The sequence below is a fragment of the Mauremys reevesii genome, linkage group 2, assembly GCF_016161935.1.
Source record: "Mauremys reevesii isolate NIE-2019 linkage group 2, ASM1616193v1, whole genome shotgun sequence".
In the NCBI taxonomy this organism is placed as follows: domain Eukaryota; kingdom Metazoa; phylum Chordata; order Testudines; family Geoemydidae; genus Mauremys; species Mauremys reevesii.
Window position 1 is genome coordinate 219,922,986 of NC_052624.1, and position 27,035 is coordinate 219,950,020.

The 27,035-nt window shown below is 42.1% G+C and overlaps 1 long non-coding RNA gene across 1 annotated transcript in view; it reads left to right on the top strand.

Moving 5' to 3' along the window:
* Positions 1–27,035, top strand: part of LOC120399015 — a 138,787-nt gene that overhangs the window by 52,642 nt on the left and 59,110 nt on the right. The window contains exon 2 of the long non-coding RNA XR_005594886.1: positions 9,997–10,108. This is a non-coding gene — a long non-coding RNA (uncharacterized LOC120399015). The remainder of the gene's footprint in view (positions 1–9,996; positions 10,109–27,035) is intronic.

The following is a 27,035-nucleotide window of genomic DNA, read 5'->3' on the forward strand; positions in this document are numbered from 1 at the left end:
GACTTGCCTCTAGTATGTGTCGCCCTAGCACAAATTGGTTCATTCAGTGAAATGAGAGTATTGACTAGATAGCTAGGAAATCTTAAACCACATATTACTGTGTATTGTCCCTGTAGTTACCTGCTGTGGAGTCCATCTTGGCCTCAACTGGAACAAATTTTGACAACTTGATTTCAGTCTGACAGGATAACTATGGTAACAGTATGCTTCCAGGTATTCATGTGGGTAGCGTGAAGAACTGGACACATTCCAGACTTCTACTCATTGTTTTATTAACCTGAGTCTTGGTGTGTCCCAGTGCTCGAGCAGCTGGGAAGCTAGGATTAGAGAGAGAGAGAGAAGCCTGTGGGTTGGGGAATGTTTTAACACGTTGTTGCAGTCGCAACGCTATAGCTGAGGTTTCTGTTTCCAGTGTAAACTCAGTTTTTATGTACATTATTACTTACATTTGCTGGGCATTGATGCTGACTCAGCCCTATACTATATGGACCATAGAAGAGGGCTCACTCCCTTCTGTGAGGTGTGTGACGAGCAAAAAATGACAGACCAGATGCACACAACGCTGAGGGTATTTCTACACTGCAAGTGGGAGCAAGCCTCCCAGCCTGGGTAGACAGACTTGCTCTAGCTCTCTAAAAGGAGCAGTATGGACATTGTGAGTCCAGCAGAGACTCTGGCTGGTCAACTGAGCTTAGATCCAGGGGAGATGGGTGGGCTTGAGAGCCCAACCTGCTGCCCGAGCTGCAACGTCCACATTGCTGTTTTTAGCGCCTTAGCTTGAGCTTAGCTAGTGTGAGTCTAAATCTGGGCTGAGAGGCTCACTCCTAGCTGCAGTGTAGACATACCCTTAGTGACCAGAAGATGGAACTGTCACATAGCTGTGCGACATTTATGTGTTTATTATTATTATTTATTAAATAATCAAAGTGCTTCTGCAGCTGATGCCTGGCCTCCTAGAAGAAGACACTGGGTATGTCTATACTCAGCAGTGCAGCTACAGCGCGTAAGCTATGCTGCTGTAGTGTAGACATGTACTACAGCAATGGAAGGGTTTTTTTCCCTGGGACTTAGGTCAGCTTCAAACCCCTGAGTAATGTAGCTAGGTCAACCTAAGTTTTAGGTGTAGATCAGGCCTGTGTATTTATTAAACAGTTTTCCTTCAGTATAGCTATCTCATTGGAGGGGGTCCTTTTGGAGTATAAATCAGTATACTTTAAATTCTGTTTAAATTAAAAACAAACAAACAACCAAAGCATCCCTATGTGTTTCAAACTGCATCTTATATTGCTGCAGAGTAGACTAACTTTTTGGCCATGTTACCTGGTTCTACCACAAGAGCGGACACAAGCAATGTCCCTGCTTGGTTATTTATTGAGCTTTATGTTTGGTCTTCTAGTATTTTATGTTTTTTTTTAATAATGTTTTTATGCTTGTTTCATTACCACATTTTAACAGTTTGCACAGTTTTGCGAAGGGATCTTTTAACATTCCCCCCCCCCCCCCCGCGCAAAATGTAGCAAAGCATGTATTGCTCATCTAGAGCCTAATTCAGCAGGTACTTCCTCATGTCTTTACAGTTAGGCATTATTAACTGAATTCAGTCAGTCTCTTTGACTGCAAGAGGGCAGGGAGGCTAGGTCTTCAGGATAGATCCAGCTAATTACCAATGGCCCAATCCTGCTAACATTTTCTAGTGAGTTGTTGGCCCCAGATCTACAAAGGTATTCAGGCACCTAAGTCCCAGTTATGGCTCCACTGAGATTCACAAAGCTCCTGCTGCACCTGGTAGGTACCTAACCTCACTGAGTACCTTAGTTTTCAGGGTAAAAGTTGCCTTGGCAGAAGATAGGCATTGAGCCACCTAACTCTTGTGCAAGATCCAATCCAGTAGGTGTGCTCGGAGACCTCCTGCCAGATCGGGTCCCATTCAAAATGCAGGAGGAGGAGGCAGGAGGTGGTGGCAGTAGTGCTCTTCCAATTGATCCTTCATTATTTATCCACAGCGAAACAGCTTCAGTGGGAGAGATTGAGGGAAGCTCCATATCAGAATATCCCAGAGCTCAGTGTTGGAGCACTCACTGGAGAGGTGGGAGACCTGGGTTGAAATCTTTTCCCCCCTTCCTCTGGCAGAGAGGGGGGAATTGAATCTGGGTTTCCCACATCCCAGGTGAGTGCTCTTACATCTGGGCTAGAAGTTATAAAGTGGCACCACCACCTCTGTCCATTTGATGTGGAGTGAGGCAGGTGCCTAACTCATTCCCATGAGAAACACCTAAATCACCTGGATCCAGGATATGACAGTGCAGGATTTTTTAGGCTCTGCTATGTTGTACAAAGGGGTGGGTTCATTGTCTGGGTCACCTAACAGTGGAGTGAACAAAGCACTGTAGGGAACATTACTGTGTTGGCAAGATACTTGACTAGATGACCTGTCACTAGCTTATTGATTCTATGGTTGGAGGGTACTGAAGGAAGAAATGGGACAATGGAACAAACTGCCTAGGAAAGTCATGGAAGCTCCTTCACTGGAGGTTTCAGAAGGAGGCTGGATGGCCATCTGTCCTGGATGGTTTAGACACAACAAATCCTGTATCTTGATGGGGGTTAGACTAGATGACCCTGGCAGCCCCTTCTAGCGATATGGTTCTATGATTCTATGAAAGCAAATAAGGTTTTTGAAGTGGGGGAAAAATAATCATGAGACTTCGGAATCAGTCTAAAACATTGATCCAATCCAGGGGTCAAATTCTGGATGCTTCGTGCACAGAGATACATGCCAGAAATCCCTCAGACAAGTGGGGAGTATGGGCCAGATTTTTTTTTCACTCAGCTGTGAGTCTTGCCAAAATTTATGGAGAAGGTGTATTACAAGGCCTTTCCGGGCAAGGGTGTGATCCTCTTGTTTGTTGTACATATACATCCTCCTAGCCTGGCAATGAGAATCCTACTCCCACCCTTCTGCGGATTATCAGTGCTCCTACTGGGAATAGCCTGCATGGAGGTGCTGTGGCAGCCTGTGGGACAGTGACAATCAGAAGAGGTACACACATTTAATGCCAGTTCTGCAGCATAAAGGAGGGATTTTCAAAAGCGCTCGGTATTGGCCTAACTCTGCCCCCATCAAAGTCAATGGGAGCAGAAAGAGGCCAACACTCAGCACTTTTGAAAAGTCTCCCCACACAAGTGTATCTTTTCCACTTCCACTTTCCTCAAGCCGCTTCTTCAACAGATCAGAATTTGGCCCTATGGAGGGATAATGTATCAGTGATAAATCATGGAGCTGCTGCTTTCATGGTAACCTTGAAGCGTACGTAATTATGAAGTTTTGGGGAAACACATTCACTTCTACCTCTTTATGGACAATGGAGTGAGTCGGGGGACCCAAAAGCTGCATGTAGAAAGGAGGGAAGTTGACTGAATGTTACCCTCACCCAGGGCTGCCCAGAGGATTCAGGGGGCCTGGGGCAGGGCTGAGTCTTCAGTGGCAGTTCAGCGGCGGTGGTAGAGCAGCCTAAGTGCCGCCGATTGTGGCTTTTTTTTTTCCTGCCGCTTGCAGCGCTTGTACTCACCAGGGTGGTGCTCCGAGGCTTCGGCAGCACTTCAGCGGCGGGTCCTTCACTTGCTCTGAGTCTTCCGCTGCACTGAAGGACCCACTGCCAAAGACCCGGACGAGTGAAGGGCCCACCGTGAAAGTTCCACTGAAAACCCGGAGTGGCTCGCAGGGCTCCTGCAGGGGCCCGGGGCCTGGGGCAAATTGCCCCATTTGCCTCCCCCTCTGGGCGGCCCTGCCCTCATCTTCCTCCCCGGTGAGTCTAAATGTATCTCAGGAGCAATGTCAGCTGTGCCGCCTCCGCCCTTCAATTACTGTGACCCACTTCTTTGCTTTAGGGACCTCTTGGCTTTATTGTTGTTTTTATTATTCTTGGTGTGGCGATTGGTTTTTGGCTTGGAAGGAGATGGTGACCTTTGAAACAAGCCCATTTGCCAGCCCGTCTTTAATCCCGGTGGTGGGGGAGGATGAGGGACCGAGTGTGGCGGGGGGTTTCTCCCGTTAGCAGCCAGAGGAGCAGCACGTTTCCAGTATCAGTCCCATACAAGTGGTGTTATTTTTCCTGTCATGTTTGTTGGGGTACGGCTTTTGTTTGTTTTTCTTGCAGAAAGGCAGGAAAGCGAATCTGGAAAAAATACAGCTCACATGTCATCGGTAATTACTTGGCCGGAGCAGCTGGCACTGGCTTGCTGACAGTTTAGAGGCAGGGAGTGGGTGAGACCCAGCTGCAGCCAACAGGGAAAGAGAGAGAGAGATCTTAATCTGACTCAGGCCTCACCAACCCTCCTCTCCCCTCTCCTCCCCCTTCATCCTTCTCCTCCCTGGGGAGCTATGGCTACGGCTTCACACAATTAGTTTTCTCCATTCTTCAAGGGACCTAAAAAAAATAAAATAAATAATTGGAGATATACCAATCTCCTAGAACTGGAAGGGATCTTGAAGGTCATTGAGTCCAGCCCCCTGCTTTTGCTAGCAGGACCAATTTTTGCCCTAGATCCCTAAGTGGCCCTCTCAACGATTGAATTCACAGCCCTGGGTTTAGCAGGCCAATGCTCAAACCACTGAGCTATCCTTCCCCACAATGTTCTGTGGCCTCTGCTGCTTTTCATCCACCTTCTGCTTGCTGAATGCAGTATGCCTGAAGGAGGGCAATGCTCCCAGGGTTTCAATGAGGCCTACAGACTTATCCCTCATGCAGGAAAAAAGACAGAGTTGCTTAACCTGCAAAGTATGTGTGAAGAATGATGATGATGAGTCTGCAGATGGTTTTCAACTTTGTTGTAAATTCATATCCCCATCAAATATGTGATGTAAATCAGTTCAAATGCTGAAAATGGTACCTTTTACAAAGGCTACATAGTGCTGCTACTGTAGTGCAATAAGCCACTTGGGGATATGATCCCATTGGATCCAAAATCTAAGAAAGGGCTGAGACTGATCAATACTCAGGTGGGAGATCGCCAAGGAAAATCAAGGGTATGGTAGGATATTGTCCTGGTGAGTCAGTAGTTGGGACTCTTCTTTGTGTCAGTATTGAACAAATGCTTTAACATGACGCATTGTCTTTCAGAGGAGACGTAAAGATTCTACTGTACTTTTATGTAACAGCCTGATGTAGACCTGATGTAGGGTGACCAAGTTATGGAAAAATATAAAACCAGAACATCTGACATGAGGGTTTGAGGGCACACAGAGGAAGGTTTTGGTGGGCATCAGGGAGGTGTTAATGGGATGAGGGAGGCTTGGTTCAAAGACTTGTGAGGAAGGTCTGGGGGATTCATTGGAAAATCTGTCAGCAGAGGTTGAGTGTCAACATATGACAGGCCTGATGAGGGAAAGCTTTGAGATGGCAGCCAACCTGCTGTCAAGAATGCCACTGTCACTAGCTTATCTAGCTGGCAGGTGACTCTGTCAGGTGGCCAGTCTTCATGGGTAACAAAATCCAGGACAAAAGTGTCCTTTGTAGTGTTAGGGGGACCCTGGGACAAGCCCTGAATACAAGGATGTTCCTGGGATGAATGGTCACTCTACTTCGGGTCTGGGTGAATTCCAATGTGTGTAGGTAGATTCTTCCTACCAAATTGCCCTTTAAAATTTTAGTAGGTCCATGTTCTTCTTCACTTCATGTCCTAAATTGTTGCACTGTGTAGTTATCTCCCATAGGGTGAAGCAGTCAGAGGCTGAGATAATTCCTCTTCCTGGGATAAAACCTGTCACTTTCTGCATGGGTACATGAAGCCTGATGGACAGTAGAATCCATGCAGTTCTGCTGCACAGGAACAGCAACTCTGGCTCCACTGAGAGTGCAATTTGTGACAACCCTTTATAAGGGTAGGCTTTGCCTACTCCCCACCCTGTCTTCATTCAAACTAGTTACTCTTGAGGAGAAGTAACTTGGTAGCAGCTCCTGAGCTACTCCAGGTACAATTCTGCAATTCTAGGTCCCCTTTATTCATGCCATGCAATTTGGAGGTGAGGGGAGGGAAGTTCCTTATTCGTTCCTTCCCTCCCTGTGCTGCAGCTGTGAAAGGGTGAGAGGGGAGGCACTGCTTAGCCCTAAATGACTGCCTCCTCTTCATTCAAATCCTTCCATAAAGCATGTTTCTTCCTCAAAGCTGTCATCCCCACTATTGGCCTGATCCTCTCCCCATTGAAATCAATGACCCAACTCCAATTGGCTTCACTGGTGCAGGAGCAAGCCCTATAAGAAACATCATGTGGCTACCAAAATAGGTTGACAGGGGCCTGGTTTCCTTATGTAACCCACACACCTTCTGGGTGTGGTGCTCTGTCCCATTTAGTGGCACTGAGACCACTTAGAGATATAAAATGAGTCTGCTCTACAGCTTTAGCTAATAGCCAGCTGGCTTTTAGTTCATGCGGTAGAGGTTCATGCACTAAGCTCCGGAGGTCCTCCATTCGATCCTGCCTGCCAACGACTGGGGTCTGTCCATGTTACACTTACACAGCTTGAAATAACTCTTCCACCAATAGATGATGTCTTGCTCACTTGAGACTTTCTGCACCTTAAAAGGACATAGTCAACTGACTCTCTCCAAAATCTGTCTCTTTGTTGATAGAATTTTTCTTCATCAGATACACAGATTTGCCCAGGAGTGCTAGGTTACTAACTTTTGGACTTTCTGTTGTTGTTTTTAAAGAAAAGAACATTACAATTTTTGCTTTGGGGCAAAAACACATCAAAAATAACCCCATGGAACTTACAGAGAGACTTATGGGTACATCTCCACTGCCATTAAAAAACCCACAGCCCTGGGTCTGCTCACTTGGGCTTTTGGGACTTGGATTGCAGGGCTAAAAGTAGCAATGTAGATACATAGGCTGGAGCCTGGGCTTTGAGACCCTCCCCACTCGTGGGATCCCAGAGCCCGGGCTCCAGCCTGGGCCTGAACGTCTACGCCCAGCAGCCTAGCCTGAGTCAGCAGACCCATGCCAGCTGTAACCATGCTGTGGGTCTTTTATTGCAGTGTAGACGTACGCTAAGAACACTTGGTAGTGTCCTTTAACAATGCTTTTGCCTGACCGAGAAAAGAACATTCTGCTACGGTGTCCTGGCAGAGAGCCTTGTTCTAGCTGAGACAAGTCTGGCTTTAAATCTCAGCAAGGGGTCCTGCTTCTCACTAGCAGAAGTAATATCAAACACTCAGCGATGGCAGGTGGAACATTTAATGAGATTCAACGATCAGTTATCTTCTGTTTTTGCTGTTTCTCTTCAGCTTATTTGTAAATTGTCTGTATCACTGGGGAATCTGCAGAAATTATCCATAGGTTATTTCCAATAAACTGTTGTGAAATCTTGTCAATCCTAACTGAATATGGTAATCATCATTTTCTGTCCTATGCTGTTAAGTATTGTTGTGTGCTGCTAAACAGCTGCCTCATTCTACCCCAAGTGGGAGAAGTGAAGTGCTTTCTATTCACAGCGTTGTAGTGGTTGCCTAATTAATTAATATTTATAAGGCATACTGAGGTTCTCAGATGAAATTAAAATTGGATATCATTGAAAGTCAGTTACATATGAGTCAGGCCCCAAAAGTCATGAAATTGGCTTAAAAGTCATGATTTTTTTTTTAAATAATTTTTTATTTGCCTTCTGGTTTTTGAGCCTAAGATTCATGTTTTCAAGCTTTGTTTCTACATCCAGAAGGACTAAAAACATTAGTTAATGAAATCTGAGATTCTTATGATCACATGACTCCAGGAGCTGGGCTCTGAAGGAAACACTAAATATCACAAGATTTGTGATAAAATTACAAGAGTTTGCAACACTGCAGGTTGTGTTGATGCAAATTCTTACTTTAGCATGCAGTTGTAGTGCATGTTTATTACCTGAGACATTCGCATTCTCCAGGCTGTGTTTCCCAAGATCAAAGAAAAATTGTATAATTTGCAATGATCTGGGGAATCTCTCCTCCAGGTTCCCTAGCTGGCCCTTGGAACAGTCGATTAGAATACCTCAAGAAAATCCACCCCAGGTATTATGTTGCGCCTAGAGCATTCTACGGGAGTGGAGTGGTGGGCAGATTTGCTGCCTTTCCCAAGCTCTGTTTAGGCACAGGGAAAGTGGAAGCCCTGGGGAACTAGTACAAAGTGATCTTAGTGCACCTAGGAATTTAGTTAGTGTAGACATGGTCAATAAAGCTCACAGTTATGAGTGCTTTGATTAAAGAATCCCATAATAAGCAGGGACACAACATGATGTGCTGATTTTTAATTTTTTTTTTTAACCTGAGCAGAGCCTTTTTCAGGTATCCAGTTCTTCACGTGTACCGTACAGCATTATATAGGCCATGTAGAAAAGATCTCAAGGCCAGGAGAAAAGTTAATGACACTACACCAGTTTACAACAGCTGAGAATCTGGCCCATTGAATTTAATTAAGTTACTCCCAATTTACAATGGTGCAAGAGAGAGAGGTGTGTTATTGTAAATGAGTGGGAGTGTGTTAGGGAGTGAGAAGGACATTGGCTATCGACATAAAATGACATCACTACCCAGTTTTGGCCTGCATCGCTCTTAGTGGTTCAGAGTGTTTGGTTAGTTTCTTTTTAGAGTGTGTAAACACATTTATTTTTGGTAAGTGATGCTGCAAAGTGGGTCCTTAGCAGGGTGGAGGCTTGGCAAATAGATTTTTGGAAGGTCATTCCAATCTCATCCAGAGCAGCATTGAAGAAGGTGTGGATATGTTTGTGAGATAAGAAGATTAAAGTGGTATGATGTGAAGGACAATTGGTGCCATTATGAAAACTTTTGCAATTAGGTTGTTAAAAGGTGTAGTAAAATATGTGAATCACTTTTTAAAAAAAAATCTCTCTTTACCTCCCCTCATTTTCTTTACTACTCTGGGAATTCATCCACCTCTTCTTACACCTGTATTTCATGGGATTTTCACAAAATAGGTTTTATATACAGCTTTACATACAATTATGTGTAGTCTGTATTCTTTGCCCTCTTAGTAACTGGAATGAATATCTTGCCAGGCATGTGTGGGAGGAGTGGGAAGAGGAGATAAGGAAGTGTCCAAGAAAAGGCCGAGAGAGTTAGAAAAAGGTTAGGAGCTGGTTAACATGACCATATTACACATTCTCTTCGTTGCAATTTTTGGAAAATTTGAAAAAAAATGGTTTGAAATTAAAGCAACCACTAAACCATTTAACTTGCATAACTAGAACTGACTCAGTAAATTAGCACAGGTCTCATTGACCCTGGCAGAATTACAGGGGTCATATTTTGTATGGATGAAATGTTCTATAATTTCTCCAGTGCATTATGTGCAAATAGGCTTTTCTTCAACAGCAGGCATGCATGTCTTCTCTCTCTTTCCACCTTTCTATTTATTTTATCAATAAACAGATCTTCTGTGGACAATGACAATCTTTACTTTCTATTCATCATTGTGTTCCCATATGTCAAAGGATTGGCGCTTATATGGAAAATGAGAATATCCACAGTCATATTAGTAGTGATGTAAACCTTCATCATTTTGGCTTTATGCCAACCTCTGATAGGAGTAAGTGGACAGGTTTTCTGCTATTGTCCTCTATGAACTTTCAAGCTTCCACTGGTCACTGTCAGAGACACAAAACTGGACTGGATGGACCACTGGTCTGATGCTATGACAATTCCTATATAACTATATCTTCAAGACACCTCTGCCACAAGTAACCTCAATCAATACCAATAACTTTCAGACCTAAGAAAGGCAATTAAGAAGAAATAAGGCAACAAATAAGCATCATATTACTGCTGAGTTTGGTGACCAGCTCCATGTGTCATGTAATGTTACTTTTGGCTTATATAGCACCTTTCATCCAAGCACTTTACAAACATATTAATGAATTGGGCCTTGATTCATAAACCCATTGAAATCAATGGGAACTTTTGTAGCAGGCGTCACAAAAGTAAGAATTTCTGTTATTTTTACAGATGGGTAAAATGGAGGCCTGGTGACAGCAAGTAACTTACCCAAAGCTGTGTACACTCCTGCAATGGCAGAAGGCACAGACAAGCCACGCAGCCGGGACAGAGGCTGGTAGAGGTAAGGAAGAACATATGTGGGACTTGCAAGTGTAAGTTTGATGTCAGGCTAAAGATCCAAGAAAAGAGCTCCTGAATAATGTGAGTGAGGAAAAGGATGGATAAAAAAGAAAAGAAAGGGAGGGATGAAAAGAGTAAGGAAAGATAGGAGCAATGAAGATCAAGTGAAGGAGAGGAAAGTGAGGAGAAAGACACCAATTATGAAAGGTGGGGATGGACTACTCAGTAGTAAACACTATGCCAGGTAATACATATTTGCAGGATTAGGCCATGAATATATAGAATTTTGTTATGTTTTTTAATTTATTCTTTTTGTTATGTATATTCTCAGGTCCTCTGTACACTCCTTAAGAATTAAGGCAGGGGTAGTCAATTATTTTTTGTCAAGGTCCAAATTTCTTGGCCAAGGTATGGTCAAGGTCCAGACTCCAGAGAAAATAATAATAAAAAATAATAAAAATAATGATAATAAGTAAAAAAAAAAAGATTTCAAGGTCCGTTCAAAAGGATCTGGCAGTCCACATTTGGCCCACGGTCTGCCTATTGACTATCCCTGAATTAAGGCCTTAATCCTGTAAACACGTGCTAAACTTCAAAGTCATGAAAAAGACCTGTTGATTTCAATGGGACTTCTCATGTGCATAAAGTTGACCTTGCTTAGCTACATAACAGTAAAAACTGCAGAGCCTTGTCTCCCCTAGGGTTTTACAGTGAGATAGATAATGCACATTAGTTACCGCACTGCAAAAAAACCCACCTTTGTTGGCAGTGAAGAGAGAGCCTGAGTATCAAGGGCTCAATTCTGCACTCCTCCTTGCTCTGGCTTCACCTGCAAGTGTTAACTGAATAAGGGTTGCCAGAACCAACTGAGTTCTCATGGAGTTTACTACTTTATTCCATGACTAGCAGTTGTTGAAGAGAAGTTTAAAAATCCTTTTTTCACTGGTCTTCACAAGTCCAGTGCAGTGTATTTAGGCAATGCTCTTCTCCACGTTCAAAGTACTGTGTCATCTGAAAACTGTGCATTATTGTATATTTCCTTGACATTCTAGTCAGTCAACTGTGATTCAAAACAATAAGATGACACATTAAGACTTAGGGCCAGATCCTTAGCTGATGTAAATTTGCCTCTCTTTGTGCCAATTTACATCAGATGACGCTCTGGCACTGAAAATGGTTGTGCAGAGCAGATATTTGTTCAGTGTGCAATGACAGTACAATCATTGAAGAGCTCAGACTCATAGATAGGGTTAATATGACTGAGCAAGTCGATGATATACTTTGCCTTATGTTGAGGATAGCCAAGCATTCTGAGGGACTGAGATTCTATTAGCAGCATTATACACAGTTTTTTGATGTGTGGGGGCTTCTCCATTGGTTCTCTTTAACAGTGAAAAACCAAATGTTGCTAAATTTATTTTAATATCAAACAAAAGGAAATGGGCTATAATCTCTTCCTTTCAATGCAATAGCCTCATGACAGGTAAATCTTGTGAATGTTTCTCCCAGGGATGTGATGTTATTGTTTCATATTCCTCCTCTAACAGTGTGTGATCACAAATGAATCTAAGACAATTTGGAGCAGTACAATAAGGTTGTGTTTGTTTGCTGCTATACTGTTTGAAGGGAAAGGACTATTTTAGCACCTGATAGCGCTGTTTAGATTAGGTCTGATGGGACTCCCACCTAAAACAATACTAATCTACATCTCTTTTATGGAAAGCTCTTACTACACTTTATACCTGATTTACCTCTAATCAACATGACATTGTATTGGTGCTGCAAGTAAAACTAGAAGGGAGAACATATAGTGGATTAGCTTTTCTTTCATCTCCTAAACTTTTTAAAAGGGGAACCAGCCTAGCAAACAAAATTAGGGTGAGGAGACATTCTCAAGCCTTTGAAGTGCTTGTTTGTCAATAGAAGTTTGATGTATTTGTCCTTCACTTGAAAATATTATTATGGGTTGTGAATAATCAAATTTATAAACACCTTTATGAAAGAAAAGAGAAATGTATCTGCTCAGGTAAATCTATTTAATTGTTATTGAATAGGTATGTTGTGAAGTATGGAGTAGAAAAACTTATTTAAAAGAATGAAGAATTAGCAAGATCACCTGCACACACAACAATTCAATGCTCACTAAAATGCCATATGAAAAATGATATTTTTAAATTGAGAAGTGTATCTATTCACAATGATTTTTGTGGGGGGTGGCAGAAATCTTCCTCTCTGTTTTCCGATTAAAAAAATCAGCATCATATCTTTATACAGGGCATTTCATCTCAAAATGCTTTACAACTTTAATATACTGAAATACAGACTATACACTGGGATTATTTCCTCCATCCCTGAAATGCAGCCATCTTCAGAGCCACTTGGGGTAACTGTTTAATATTATATGGCAACACACATGATGATTCAAGACAAAAAATGAAGAATGTCTCAGATAGTTGTAAATGGAGAGGCAATTTTAGGTAGGCAGAATGAAATTGACAAATTTCAGCCCAGACACACCAAAGTTAACAATCCTGTGCTCATGAAACGTATTGTGGGATCTTTACTGACCACAACAGGTCAGGACCTTGTGCTGATAACCATTTTGTTTTTAGCCATTATTCACAAAATAATTTGGGAAAAGTCTAAAAGAACTTACAGGCAAATGTATGTTTTGTTTATGGCAAGTTATAAAATGTATTTTTTCTATTTATTAAATACTATGCTCACAGTTAATTGTGTTAAGTTCCTGGCTTTCAACACAATGAGCCAAATACTCTCCCTGATGCCCAGCCTGAATAACTGCACTGGATACTGAGGAAGGCTGTGGCTTAAGTGGAGGAAGGAGTCATCATCTGTCAGAAGCTATTGCATTATACACTCTCCACAGACGACTTTGCAGAAGTGACGGTAGGAAGTTGGCTGGGAACATGTTTTTTTCTGAAAAAAAAAATCCAATTTCTACTGGCACAAGAGATGGATGATTCTGGCTCGATAAATATAAGTGTTCTGAAAGGTGTAACATATACTCAGATTGTAAGGTCTTTGCAGCTGGACCATCTTTTGTGTTCTGTGTTTGTACAGTGCCTAGCAATGGGTCCTAATCTATAACTAGAGCTCCTAAACACTACTAGAATCCAAATAAGAAATAATAATGGCTTATATATAGTGCATTGTTATAAAAAAAAAAGGCCGTTTATAGGAATGAGTGGAAGCCCAATCACTTAGACGCTCTCTGTCCCAAATAGCTTACAATCTATGGTCTGGTCAACACTGAAAAGTTATATTGGCATAACTAGACCCCTGACTGATATAGGTATGCCAGCTTAGCCCCCAGTGGAGAGGACTTCCATCCACATAGCTAACATCGTTTGGGTGGTGGTGTTCCTATACTGACAGAAAAACCCATCTGTCGGTGTAGGCTGTGTCTTCACTGCTATGCCAAGATAGTCTCCGGAGTGTAGACATACCCTAAGTATATGTTATATCTTTCAGATTGTTAAATAAAGATATTTGTCAAGACAGACTCACCCAGCTGTTGTGCTAGATCTAATCAATAGAAAATGGATTGGTTCATTTTCAGTAGTAAACACATGCTCTCAGTCAACATCCTATTGTAACCTTAGCAAAGAAATCTGTGGAGAGTGCATTATGGAATAGTTTCTGATTCCTTCCAGTACAGCGGGTAAAGAAGTTTTATCTACCCTGTAGCAAATGATGCTAGAGGATGAGCTAAATAGCTCAAAATAATTTAGGTTGAACTTTCAGCTGTTTTTATGGGGATTTGAAGATTTATTTTATCCAAACCCATTTGCTCATTCCTCATCTCTACAATAACATATTGTATTTTCAAGAGGATTTAAAGTTCATTTAATCTTGCGTTCCAGTTACTGGGATTGGACCAAGGATTAAATGAAATTTTCAGATGGTAGGGACTAAATTTTACTATAAAATACACAAATAAAATAAATAATCAGCTGTTAAAATAAAATGATTCACATTTTTCCTGTTTAAATTGGGCATTTGCTAAGTAGAAACCAGGATTATTTCTATTCATTTTACAGTTGTACACATGACTACAATTTTACAACTGATGATAGCACCAAAATATCTTTGGGGGCAGTCACATACCAACATTCTGTTTCAAAAGACACAGTGGATGAATAGTTGATGTGCTAACGTGGCAGTTTAAAAAAGCAGCTATCTCAAATAAGTGTAAGAGGATGCCCTTTAAAAGCAATGATGAGATATAGAGTTACAAAAATTCTCTCCTTAATTACACACCCCAGATCTCTGATTAATGAATCAAGTTAAAATATATGGGGCTAAGAGCAGCTTTTATCCTTAATTTACAAAGGCTGACATTTCTGAGACTAGGAGCCTAAATTCATGCTACTAAATCCATATTTAGCCATCTAAGGAGACGTTGGCTGTTTTTTCAGAGGAGCTTCAAACCCTGCAGTGCCCCTTAAGTCATTGAGAACTGGGCTTGGTTTACTCCTCATTTGCTTAGGTGCCTAAATGTGGATTTAGTAGCATAACTTTAAGCTCTTAGGTTTGAAAATTTTGACCAAAGTCACTGTTCTGTCCCTCTCCAAAATGTGTGTGTCCTTAGACATGCACCTCTTCTGCAATTGTGATGGTAGATTTCCCACAGTGGTTTTGGTTAATTAAAAGATGAGCCCCTATTAGCTGATAATTTAGTTTGGTTATGTGCTACTATGTGAAACAGGTAGGACTTGAGCTAATTAAATGAGCAAAAATTACAATTGACTTCGGAAGGCACAGTTTATCACTGTTGGACTTCCTCAGATATGTAAGTATAACTGATAAAGAACTATCTGGCCAAATTAGGTTTTGCATACGTTTTCGATTAATCATTGATTCAAGTGTAAAATTGAGGAGCCAGAGCCATTGGGGGGCTTATGACACTATTTGAAGGATTTGGTGTCAGTAAACCAACTGGTGGATTTTAATGGTGCTTAAATGTTGCATTTTCATCCAACAGAGATCTTGTCCTTGAACTCGGACTATTAATTTGAAATTTCATAAATTATTCATAATGGTCAATAGTTCCTAAAGAGTGTAATTATATTCTAATATTGAGAGTCCAATCCTACTTCAGATTAATGGGAGTTTTACAATGGGCTCAAATAGAAAAATGATCCTCCTTAAAGCTTTAAGTTATATTCAGAACTTCTGAATGTTCTGTTTGTAAAATCTGCTTTTATTAAAAGAGGGACATTGGCATCAATCATTGAATTGTGATAATTCACAAACAGAGAAGGCCTAAATTTGGTCAATAGATTATTCATTACTAAGGCTAAGTTTTAGTCATGGAAAGTAAACAAAAATTCACAGCCCATGACCTGTCCATCACTTTTACTATATACCCCTGACTAAAACGTGGGTGAGGGGGCCACGGGTGCTCTGGGGGAGGGCGGTCTGGGAACGCTGCGGGTGCTGGGGGAGGTGGCCTGGGACCCCCGCTGGTGCTGGGTGGGGGGGTTGGCGGGGCTGGCAGGGACTCCCTACCCAGGTCCGCATGTCCCTGCAGCTCCTAGGTGGTGGAGGGGTCAGGGGGCTCCGTGTGCACAAGTGCCGGCTACGCAGCTCCCATTGACCAGGAACTGCAACTAACGGGAGCTGTGGGGGTGGGACCTGAGGGTGCAGGCAGCATGTGGAGCCCCCTGGCCCCTCTGCCTAGGGAGGTGCAGGGCCATGCCAGTGGGAGCTGGGGAACCCCCCACCCCAAGGTAAGCACCCCCCACACCCTCCACCCCCCCTGCCCTTAGCCCTCTCCCACACATCCCAACTGCTGCTGGTGGCTCAGGGGCTGCCCGAGTCGGGCAGCCCCTGAGCCAGCACTGGATGCTGCAGAAATCACAGAAGTCACGGAAAGTCATGGAATCCGGGTCTTCCATGGCCTCCATGACAGACTCGCAGCCTTATTCATGACAAATGATTTGAACAGCTTTATTCTTAAATGAACGGTGGGAGCTCTTGAAAAATACTAGAGGCTTTATAGTGAGCCTAAAGAATTGCTTCCACTAATAGTGTAATAGACTAAGACCTGGTCTACACTGGGGGGAGGATAGAGCTAAGTTACGCAACTTCAGCTACATAAATAACGTAGCTGAAGTTGATGTACTTAGATCTACTCACTGCGGTGTCTTCACTGCGGTGAGTCAATTGCTGACGCTCCCCCATCGACTCCGCCTGCGCCTCTCGGCCCGGAGGAGTATAGGAGTCAATGGGAGAGTGCTTGGGGATCGATTTATCGCGTCTAGACTAGACACAATAAATCGACCCCCACTGGATCAATCGCTGCCAGCCGATCCGGCCGGTAGTATAGACATACCCTAAGAGTCAGTGTAGTCATAGACTGAGAGTATAACTATAGTGCCCTTGTGGCCAAGATGGAGTCCGATCTGTGGGGCAGCACTTGCCAAGAAAAGGCACGTGCGGGAACGCAGCAAGGACTCTCCCTTCCACCATCTGTTCCAAACCCCCCAGAGTAAAAACCAAACCCCCCCCCCCCGATACCCGCTGCCCCGGAATAGTAGAACAAATATAGAAAAGGGAAATATTTATTTGCAGAGAGATGAATGGAGGAAAACAACAGGCAAAGGAGATAGGGGAAGCAGTAAGACAAGGTTACATCCACCATGGGACCCACGGTCTCAGTGGTGCCACAATAGAAAAGGATAAATGCCAAGCACTGAGTCTAGGAAGAGTGCAGAGGGGTGAGTGGGTGGGTGGTGGTGCTCCTGGTCTGGTTCAGCGCTTCGCTCAATTCCCCCTCCCTCTCCTCCCCCCCTCTCTTCTCCTCTTCTCTGCCTCTGCCTGCACCCCTGCTCCTCCACAACCCCCCTAGTTTCCCCTCTCCTCCTTCCCAATGGAGCCCCAACAAGCCCCCCTCACAAGCCCACCCATCCCATCCGGGCAACAGTGACACTCTGGGTCTGTCTGATTTCTTCCCCTCCCTTCCTCCCTCCTCCTCCCTGTGCTCCTGATCCTCCTGTCTTCCTGCTCTGTCCCTCCTGGGCTGGGGGCTGGTTCTCAGCTGTTTTGCTATGTGAGAGCCTGCTCGCTGTAGGCTCTCTTGTCTGGAGCTATAGACACACACTTACCCCTGTCCTCTCCCTCTCTTAAACACAGTCTTCCTGGAACAACCAGATTTCCAGTGCATCTAAACCAGTTGTTGCTGTTGGGACCCAGTGTGTACTAGAGTCTGCAGAGAGAGGGAGGAAATTCTAGCTAAGTGGCACAGTGGTACTGTGGGAGAAGAACAGTGAGAAGGAGGGGAAAACTCCCTTGCAAAGACTTGTTAGCAATGAGACCTCACTCTAGCTTGTGGCCAAGACTTTAGTTTTACAAAATATGCTAGGAAACACTCTGCAGTATAGACTGTAAGGGCATGTCTACACTGCCCCACAGTTTGGTCTAAAGGGGTGTGAACAGCAGTGCGTAGCCAAGTGCTGCGCTATGAGAGGTCTACATTACTGTGAATTAGGGACCTTTAAGTTTGTGCTCCGCAGGATCCACATGGGGGAGTTACAGCGCAGCACTTCAGTGCACACAGCTATTCACACCCTCTTAGACCAAACTGCAGGGCAGTGTAGATATGCCCTAAGCTCATCCGGACAGGGACAGTCTCTGTGTTGTATTTATCTAGCACAAGGATGCTCCAATCCATGATTGGAACCTCTGTGCCCTACCATGGTGCAAATAATAATAATGGTCATAAATGTATCTGGTCAGAAACAGAATTTCTGTTTTGTAGGAAATTCTGTGATTGCAGGGGTGTGTGGGGTGGGGTGAGAGGGAAAGAATTGTTCTGAATAGGAATAAATCACATTTTTTTTTCCAAAATTCATTTTGGGTCAATTGAAACATTTTGCTTCAATTTTGACTTATTTTTATATTTTATAAAATCAAGTTAAAATAAAATTTAAAATAAAAAAATACAGTAAAAATAATATAAACATAATGTACAATAAAATACATTTCTAATGAAAAGTCATTTTGAAATGTGCCATCTAAATGTTCTGATAAGGCCAAAATGCTTCATTTCTATTTGTTTCTAACTGAAATATTGTCAGTCAACAGATTCCCACAGAACACTTCGATTACTATGGATTGGCGACTTCTGACAGAAAAACATTCCACTGAAAATTTTTTGACCCACTCTAGTAATAAATGCTATGAAGTATGATTATAAATAACAGTAACTAGGCTTTAGAGCATAGCATGATTAAGACACAAGGATTAGTTATTTTATCTGGATAAATAATAATTCCAGAGCTGCTCTAAGGATTAAACAAACAAGAACAAAATCACCAGAGCTTTGAAAAGGATCTAAACCCTCATGCTTCAGGGCACAAACCAGCCTGGTACTGATGGCGGTTAGGAAGAAACTTTCCCACGGGCCAGTTATCCCAGAACTATGTACTGCAGAATTTCTTGAGCCTTCTTCTGAAAAGCCATTTGCTAAACTACTCTTGTCAAATGAAAAAGGGCATTTTGTGAGCATGTTGCTTTTGTTTGGCAAAAGTCAATCATTCATATCAGGCCTGCTATTCAGTAGTGAAGTTCTACTGCATTGAAAGTAGTGCATATAACAATACATTTTGTATGGTACACACTGTGGAGTTCATTGTCCCAAAATGGGATTATCTTTCTTACACCTTCATATTTTTGATGAATTAACATCCTTGATACAATAAATTACATGTATAAGATTTTTAGTTTCTCCTAAAAGAAGACTTATCTTAAAATCAGATTTTTCAGAGTCCACAAATCCCTGCCAGACCTTCACCAAGTCACTTAAAAGCCCCATAGTAGTGTTTTCAGCAGAGGCCTTATATTAATTTTTTTCCTTGAAACTGATTCAAGTGTGCTGAGATGACTGCAATTAACATGCCTGTTCCTGCCATCATCACTTAAGCAAAAATCCCACTGTGGTTAATAGTTTTGCCTGATAAAGGATAGTTCAGCTGTGCCTCTTAACTGAAGTCCCATCAGTCCATGGAGTAAAATTAAAGTCAATGGAGTAAAATTAAAGTCAAAACTAAAGATAGGAGTTTTGGCTAACTAAGGGCAGCTGGATCAGGCACTGCTTTCTTATATAAATATATCCAGGACACTCATAATTCTAAATGCAGCCTTCATACTTAAAGTAATAATTTACATCTGATTCAAGTTTCTCCAGTAACAAAGTTTATCTAATGAAAGGCATTTGTTTTTGGCACCCCAGTTGCATTTTCTGGCCTGGGCCACTGTGGTATTTTAACAGTCTGGCTTATGTGAATTATATTCAGAAAAACAGTAGATGAAGCAATGTTACCTGGGAACATTGTGGGTTGTGAAAGGGGGAAAACTGGAGTAAGGAAACTCACAACAAGCTACTGATCTGACCAAAGTGTCTGATCTTTTTTTAATAAAATGAGGGCTTTTGCTTTCAGCTTTTTTTCATGTCTAAAAAGCATAGACATATCCATTTTTAACAAAGCAATTAAGATAAAAGGGATGAAAAGATATTTTTCTGTGATGCTATTAAATGGATGAAAATTTGTCAGAATAATTTTTTATGTTTAATGGTGGAGAGTGAGTAGCAGAGGGGGTGGAAACTAATCTTTCCTGCAAACATAATACAGCAATAAGTGACACCCACTCTCCGGCACCGTTGGCTGCTTTGTGATTCGTTCTCAATTCAAACAAAGCTGTATTCAAAACAAGGATAAACATATCAATGCTAATTTTATATAAGACTCTTCCTTGTATAGTAATTTCACCAATTCTGCTCACGTAGCAAAGAGCAGGATTTCTTTGATCTCTTCCTGCCGTCTACACTTTGCAATTAAGGCTACTAGCAAATATCTTTTGTTCTGGTATATAGTTGCTAACAGTGATAGATCGTTTTCCTTATAATCTACATAAATATCTATATTTCTGCCAAATGTCAACTGCTGCTTTTTCCTGCTAAAGTTCTCAGAAATATATCACAGCAAATAGTTCAATACCAAACAACAAACAAGTGATAATGCCTTGTGTTCCCATGTGAAAGTTGGTATGAGTTGGAAGTAGTTAAGCTTCATGCATGATTCTGTGGAACAGAGCTACAAAAATCAGCTGCCTCCTCATGCCTCATAATCTTCAAGTAGCTTGAACAATTTGTTTGAATACTTAGCTCTTTTTTATTTCAAACTGATTTGCAAATCAATTCTGACTTTTTTTGTAGATGAATTTGTTATTCCTAAGCATTTGTTAGGTATTTTCTAGCCTATGCATTATCTGTGAACTGTTTTCTGTTCCTTCTTCATGTTTTGTGCTTAATAACCTGAACAAATCATGTGATATTGTTTCTGCTCCCTGACTGGATGATTGAACCTTTTTACAGAAGAAAATGGTGGTCTTACTATTTGTCAATGTGTAGTACAGATTTTTTTGGGATGAATAAACTTTTGCGCTAAAATTTGTGAAGCTCTAAGGATTCATGAATATTTTCACAAATGCCTGGAAACTGTTCAAGTACTAGAGAATAATAAATATGAGGAACCCCACAAAGCAAACTTGGTACGTTTATTCATTAATCGTTTTCCCCTTGCTACTCAGCAAGCTTTTTCTATGAAGTTGCAGTCACTCAGCCTCAGTAACAGCCTTTGTATAATGTTCCTAGAAGCTTTTAAATGATCAAAATGACTTCTAAAATCATTAGACCCTTCAAAAACGTGAGCTGGACCCTTTCTTTCACCAGCCAGGAAAGACAGATGGAGAAGTGCTAGATCCCTTGCTGGTGGAAATTGTGTGTCAAAAGATGGCTTTTTGAGCACAGACTTAACATGTCCTTTTAAAACAATTGGCACCTTGAACTCTGCAGTGGAGGCATTGACAATCTTTCCAATTATTGATCAGTCTTTAATTTTAACACTTTTGGTTAAGAAGATTATGGACAAGACTGTGGTGAGACAATGCTCACTGTATATCGATGTCTGACTCTCTTGAATTTAGTTAATTGGGATTTCAGACTGGACATGGCACAGAGACTGCATTGGTTGTGTTGGACAGTAACCATCTCCTGGTGAATGAAAGAAAAGGGTGAAATCTTGGCTTTATTGAAGTCAATGGAAAAACTCCCAGTAGCTTCAGTGGAGCAGGATTTCACCCCAGGTGTTCATGCTGATATCATTAGATGTATCAGCTACTTTTGACAGTAGATATCATGATATATTTCATGAGATTTTCATGTGCCTGAAATCTTTGGTGGGAGAGAGAGGGGATGCCTTTATTCGAAATAAGGCATGCATTTCTAATAGTGAATATAACTCACCACAGGTCGTGGTGGATTCTCCATCACGGTCAACTTTAAAATCAAAATTGGCTGCTTTTCTAGAAGATATACTCCAAACAGGAATTGTTTCAAGGCGGTTCTGTGGCCTGTATTATGCAGAAAGTCAGACTAGATAATCACAGTGGTCCCTTCTGACCTTGGAATGTATTAATCTATGTGCTTGTTTCTTTTTTCAGAGAGATCCCAGAGGGTATTGTTGGACAGTTGTTCTTGTGCCTGTAGGCTTCTCTCCTGGAGCACCACATTGTTCTGTATCATTACCCAGCTTATTCTCTATGTCTGAAGCCATTAGGAGAGCTAGTGAGAAGGTTAGGGCACTCGATTCTATATCTCCATCTTGACAAGCCCATAGAATGCAGTTAAGTGTTTTTTCCCATCCGGGTAAATTGGAGCATGGATGAAAGAATACGAGTGGCTAAGGCTCATTCTCAGACTGTGGGGAAATTCCAAAAGCCACTGCCTTTCCACCCCAGTTAAAGATATTTACTTATTGTTTTTACTGTACTTCACAATGCATGGGTCTGGTTAGATCAGTGTTTCTCAAACTGGAGCTGCTGCTTGTGTAGGGAAAGCCCCTGGCGGGCAAGGCCGGTTTGTTTACCTGTCCCGTCCAGAGGTCCATCTGATCACGGCTCCCACTGGCCGCGGTTCGCCGCTCCAGGCCAATGGGGGATGCTGGAAGTGGTGCTGGCCGAGGGACGTACTGGCCGCCACTTCCAGCAGCTCCCATTGTCCTGGAGCAGCGAACCACGGCCAGTGGGAGCCGCAATCGGCTGGACCTGCGGACGCGGCTGGTACACAAACACAGGGGCTTCCCCTACACAAGTGGCATCCCAAGTTTGGGAAACACTGGTTCGGACCATGGGCAAGTAATTTCATCTTGCTGTGCTTCAATTTCCACGTCTGTAAAATGAAAGTAATGATGCCCACCCTCCTTTGTCAAAGTGTTTTTGAGATTTATGGATGAAAAGCATAGAGTGCTGTTAGAATACAAGTGCCAGTTAGACATAACCATATTTTGATTATTACAAGGGTGAAATGATTGGATTTGAAGTTGTAAGAATTCAGGCACTAGAACCTGAGTCTGCAGAACTTGGGATGGCTTACATTCCCACAGTACCAACAGGAGGCCATACAGAGCCACAGCCAGGGAGCACTGTGGAGAAAAGGCGCCACAGGAAGTACCACCCAAGGGATCCAAAGTGACAGTACTCTGCGACCCTCTGATTAGCCCTGGGGTGCCCCAGGAAGTTGCCTGGGAAACAACACAGACTTCAGGCCTGTTGTGACTCCTGATCTCTGGCCTCTGATCCCAGCCTGATTCTGACCCTGACTCTGGCCTCCTGTCTGTAGCCTGGTTTCTGGTCTCTGATCCTGACTCCTATCTGGTACTATTGCTGATCTCCGATCTCCAACCCTGGCCTGACTTTGACCCCGACTCTTGCTTACTGAATCCAGCTCTAGCAATTCCTCTGACACCCACCCACTGGCTACGGTCCCTGATGTGTGGACGCCAGCCCAGTTCTGACTGCTAGGCTAGACTGCCTACGCCCCGATCCCTTATAGAAATGTAATCAGGACCCATACCATGGTTTAGTTAGTGCAATTCCCAGGAAAAAATGCTAGTCCAGACTAGCCAGGGAAACTGTGTCAGAACCCTACTGTCAGCAGCTGTGTTTCAGCATGGCTGTAGCTAGCAGAGTTCTAATTTCAGTATGGAAAGGGCTATGGAGATGAGCCCTCTAGAACACAGTTTAGGCACATTTATGGGATGCTTGCTTGCACTTGCTGCTATTTATTTTGTGACTAGAGAAAGGTCTTCAGTTTCCAGGGTCAACATCAACTTTGCACTTCTCATGAGTGCTAAAATTCACCCTATTTAAAAACATAAAACAATCCACTAACCTAGGGCCTTAAATAACAGATTAAAGATGAAGTCTGTTTGCATGGAACTGACCAACATGCCCAGGAGTTGGTGTAACTACCTGACAGAATGCCAGTGGAATGAAGAAATGCTTAGAGGAATTTTGTGGCTTCGGATCATTATCTATTGAGTCTCTTGACAGCTCCCTAAATTCCAAATCAAATTCTAATAGTAAACAACATCCCTCTAAATCTGCCTCCCTCAGTATTTACACTCCTCCCCCAACAAACGCCACTCTCTGTGCAGAAGGAAAGAGGATTTCATTTTCTATAGTATATTAGAGGAATGAAAGCAGCAGAGAGTCCTGTGGCACCTTATAGACTAACAGAAGTATTGGAGCATGAGCTTTCGTGGATGAATACCCACTTCGTTGGATGCATGTAGTGGAAATTTCCGGAGGCAGGTATATATATGCAAGCAAGAATCAGGCTGGAGATAACGAGGTTAGTTCAATCAGGGAGGATGAGGCCCTCTTCTAGCAGTTGAGCTCACACTTCAACTACTAGAAGAGGGCCTCATCCTCCCTGATTGAACTAACCTCTTCAGCCTGATTCTTGCTTGGATATATACACCTGCCTCTGGAAATTTCCACTACGTGCATCCGACGAAGTGGGTATTCATCCACGAAAGCTCATGCTCCAATACGTCTGTTAGTCTATAAGGTGCCACAGGACTCTTTGCTGCTTTTACAGATCCAGACTAACACGGCTACCCCTCTGATACTAGAGGAATGAAAATACATCTATTGGAATGTGACTGAAATTGCTTTGTAATTCATAATATGACAAAGTAATGGAATAACAATGCGTAATCAGGCAAATACATGTTTAAAACATAGTTTTCCAGTTCAGACTCTTTTTCTAATCCTATCATTGAAGATGACAACTCAGTGTCATGAGCTATGACTTTAAAATCAGGTATATAGTAACGCACATAAGTGGCTTCACTATTGCTGCTTATGTGTGCATGTCTTACAGCAGAGTTCACTTCACTGCATATCTTACCCTGAAATTTTGCTTTGTAATGATATTCATTGTTAATATCCTTTTGATTCCAAAATCAACTTTTGCTTGAGATTTTTTTTTCCCTCCTAAAGGACCATTTACAAGAGCAAGGGGTAGAGGACAGGGCCCTTATGGTCTTTGGGCTAAAGAACGTCACTTCAAGATAGTGAAACCCATTTTATGTAACATCCTGTTTTAAGAGATTTCACCAGCGATAAAGCGTGACTACACTGCTCACGTCACAGTGTTGCCTTGGCCGGGCTGTAACAGGGGCATTGCAGACGTACCCTAACTGTTGAATGCAGTTCTGCTCCCTTTGTCTTAGTCCCACCTCGATCCCTTGACTAGTCACTTAAAATTGATTTCACTGTAGCTTTTAATCATATGCACTTGATGTTTATAGACGTTCTCAAGTAGGTCTGCATCTGTTGCTGATGTGTTCACATAGATGGATCAAAGAACACTCTCCAATTCTCCACATGGCAAAAAGCCATTTGATTACAGCCCACAAGATTCAGAACTCCTATCTGATATTATATGGCTAAGGGGGCTTATAAAGCAGACATATGATAGGTTGGTACAGGGTATGTCTCTCTCTCTGTGGTCTTTAGTCATGTCAGTGGGGCATGGGAGAAACCACTTGTAGAGAGTGGATTTTCTTTGCATTATGCATCATCCCTAGGAAGAGCTCCATTTTGCCACTTATTTGCACAGTGATTATCTTTGATTTTCATATGATGTGAGTAGAAAGGCACCAGCTGTGCTTTTCTAAAGCACTCATATTGATTTCAAGGGGAGCAAAGTTAGGCCAACACTGACGGCTTTTGAAAAATGCCACCCATTGTGCACAAACACTGTTCTTTTTATAAATTGTTGCCATTCCTCACTGTGTAATGGCCAGATAAATGAAGAGAGAAGTACATATTCAAAGGGTGGTTAGCAGAGTTGTACAAAAACCACAATAGTTTGATTTGTAGAGGTTAATGGAGATGGTTTCACTGCACTTGGTTTGGCTCCCCCTAAGTTTCACTTGGAGATTTGGGTTCAAATAAATGTAAAAATGCAAAGTGAAACTGCTGACATTGCCAAATATTACCTGATTTTTTTGCATCAAAACCAATAACTTCCACCCCAATTGTGAATTGTCCCAAGTCTGCGCTGAATCTGATGCAGGCTTGATCAAAATTTTGTCCTAATTTGCCAAACTCAACAAATTAGCCAATTATAAAAGTGTCACACAGGTCTGCTGGTAATGGTAGAAACAAAGAGTTGTCTTTAAATAAGCAAGCTCCATGGCTCAGACCAAATTCTTCCTTCAGGTATACCCATACAGCTATAGTGAAGTCAATGGGCTCATGTAAGTGATACAGAATTTAGCCCTATACATTCTATAAGTTACCTCGCTACCTTTTCTTTTTCATTTGCCCCAACAATATTTATTCAGATCATCAGAGGTTTCACTAACCATGGCAGCCTTACATAGGTCATATAATCTTTCAGAGATGAACTACTTTTAACCTTTCTCCATTTCACTTGGCAGGAATCTTAGAAGGGATGAAAGGTATAGATTGTTCAAGTTTTATTTTCGGTCTTGTCAAGTACTTAATCTGCTCTCAGGTCTCTGCACCCTGCTTCTGAATAGAGGTGGTTAGAATTTTTTGATTAAATGAAAATTTGTTGAAGCTGAAGTGTTTTACATAGACTTACTGGTTTCAATGAAGTTTGAGGGAGAAAAAGAGAAAAAATATCAGGCAGAGCAGGGTCTTCCACATCTCAAGACACACATGCACTTCTTCAAAAAGCATAGGTTTTGGCACCTTTCTTTTCTCTCAAAAACATTCAAAGTTTTGTTTTTATTCCAATGCAAAATTAAAACAAATGGTGAAACCTTGAAAGTTGGTATGAAATGGACTGTTCTGTGATCAATTCTGATTCTGAATGGCCCAACTTCATAAAAATGGTTTTGGACCTTTTCCTTTTTTCCTTTTAGAGATTAGTTCTCCTGTTTTTTTTTCCCCAGTGGCTTCACCATACAAGTATTTTTCTGAGTAAAAACCTGGATCCAAGCCCCCCAATCTCTGGATCCATGCTCTACAGTTTAGGCCTACCTCAAAATAAAGGCAGTTCTGCCAACCTCAACTTGTCAAATTATGAGTCAGGTCCCGCAAAATTCAAGAGATTGGCTTAAAATCAGGAGATTTTTTAGAAATTAATAAATGTTGAGTTATTTTTATTTGCCTTCTGGCTTCCGAGTCTTTTGGATCATATTGTTAAGCTTTTCTTGGCAACTGCAAGGCCTACAACTTTTTTTTTTAAATAATGAAAGCTGAGATTCTCATGAATCCCAAGATTCAAGGAGCCGGGGCTTTAAGAAAAACACCAAATATCAAGAGAGTTGGCAACACATCTGGTATAAAATAGAGTTGGGGCATTATAGCTGCCACCTCCTCTCTGGCCTCCTTAGTTTTCCATCTTCCCTCCCTTCAGCCCATTCAGAATGCAGTGGCTAAAATCATTTTCCATGTCCACAACTCAAACCTTGTTACTCAAATATGTCCACTGTATTCCTCTTACAACAAGTCCAATCTTCTTGTACAGAGTCTTGGTGATAAGGACAACTTTTTCCCTACCGACCGCTCTATTCTTCTCT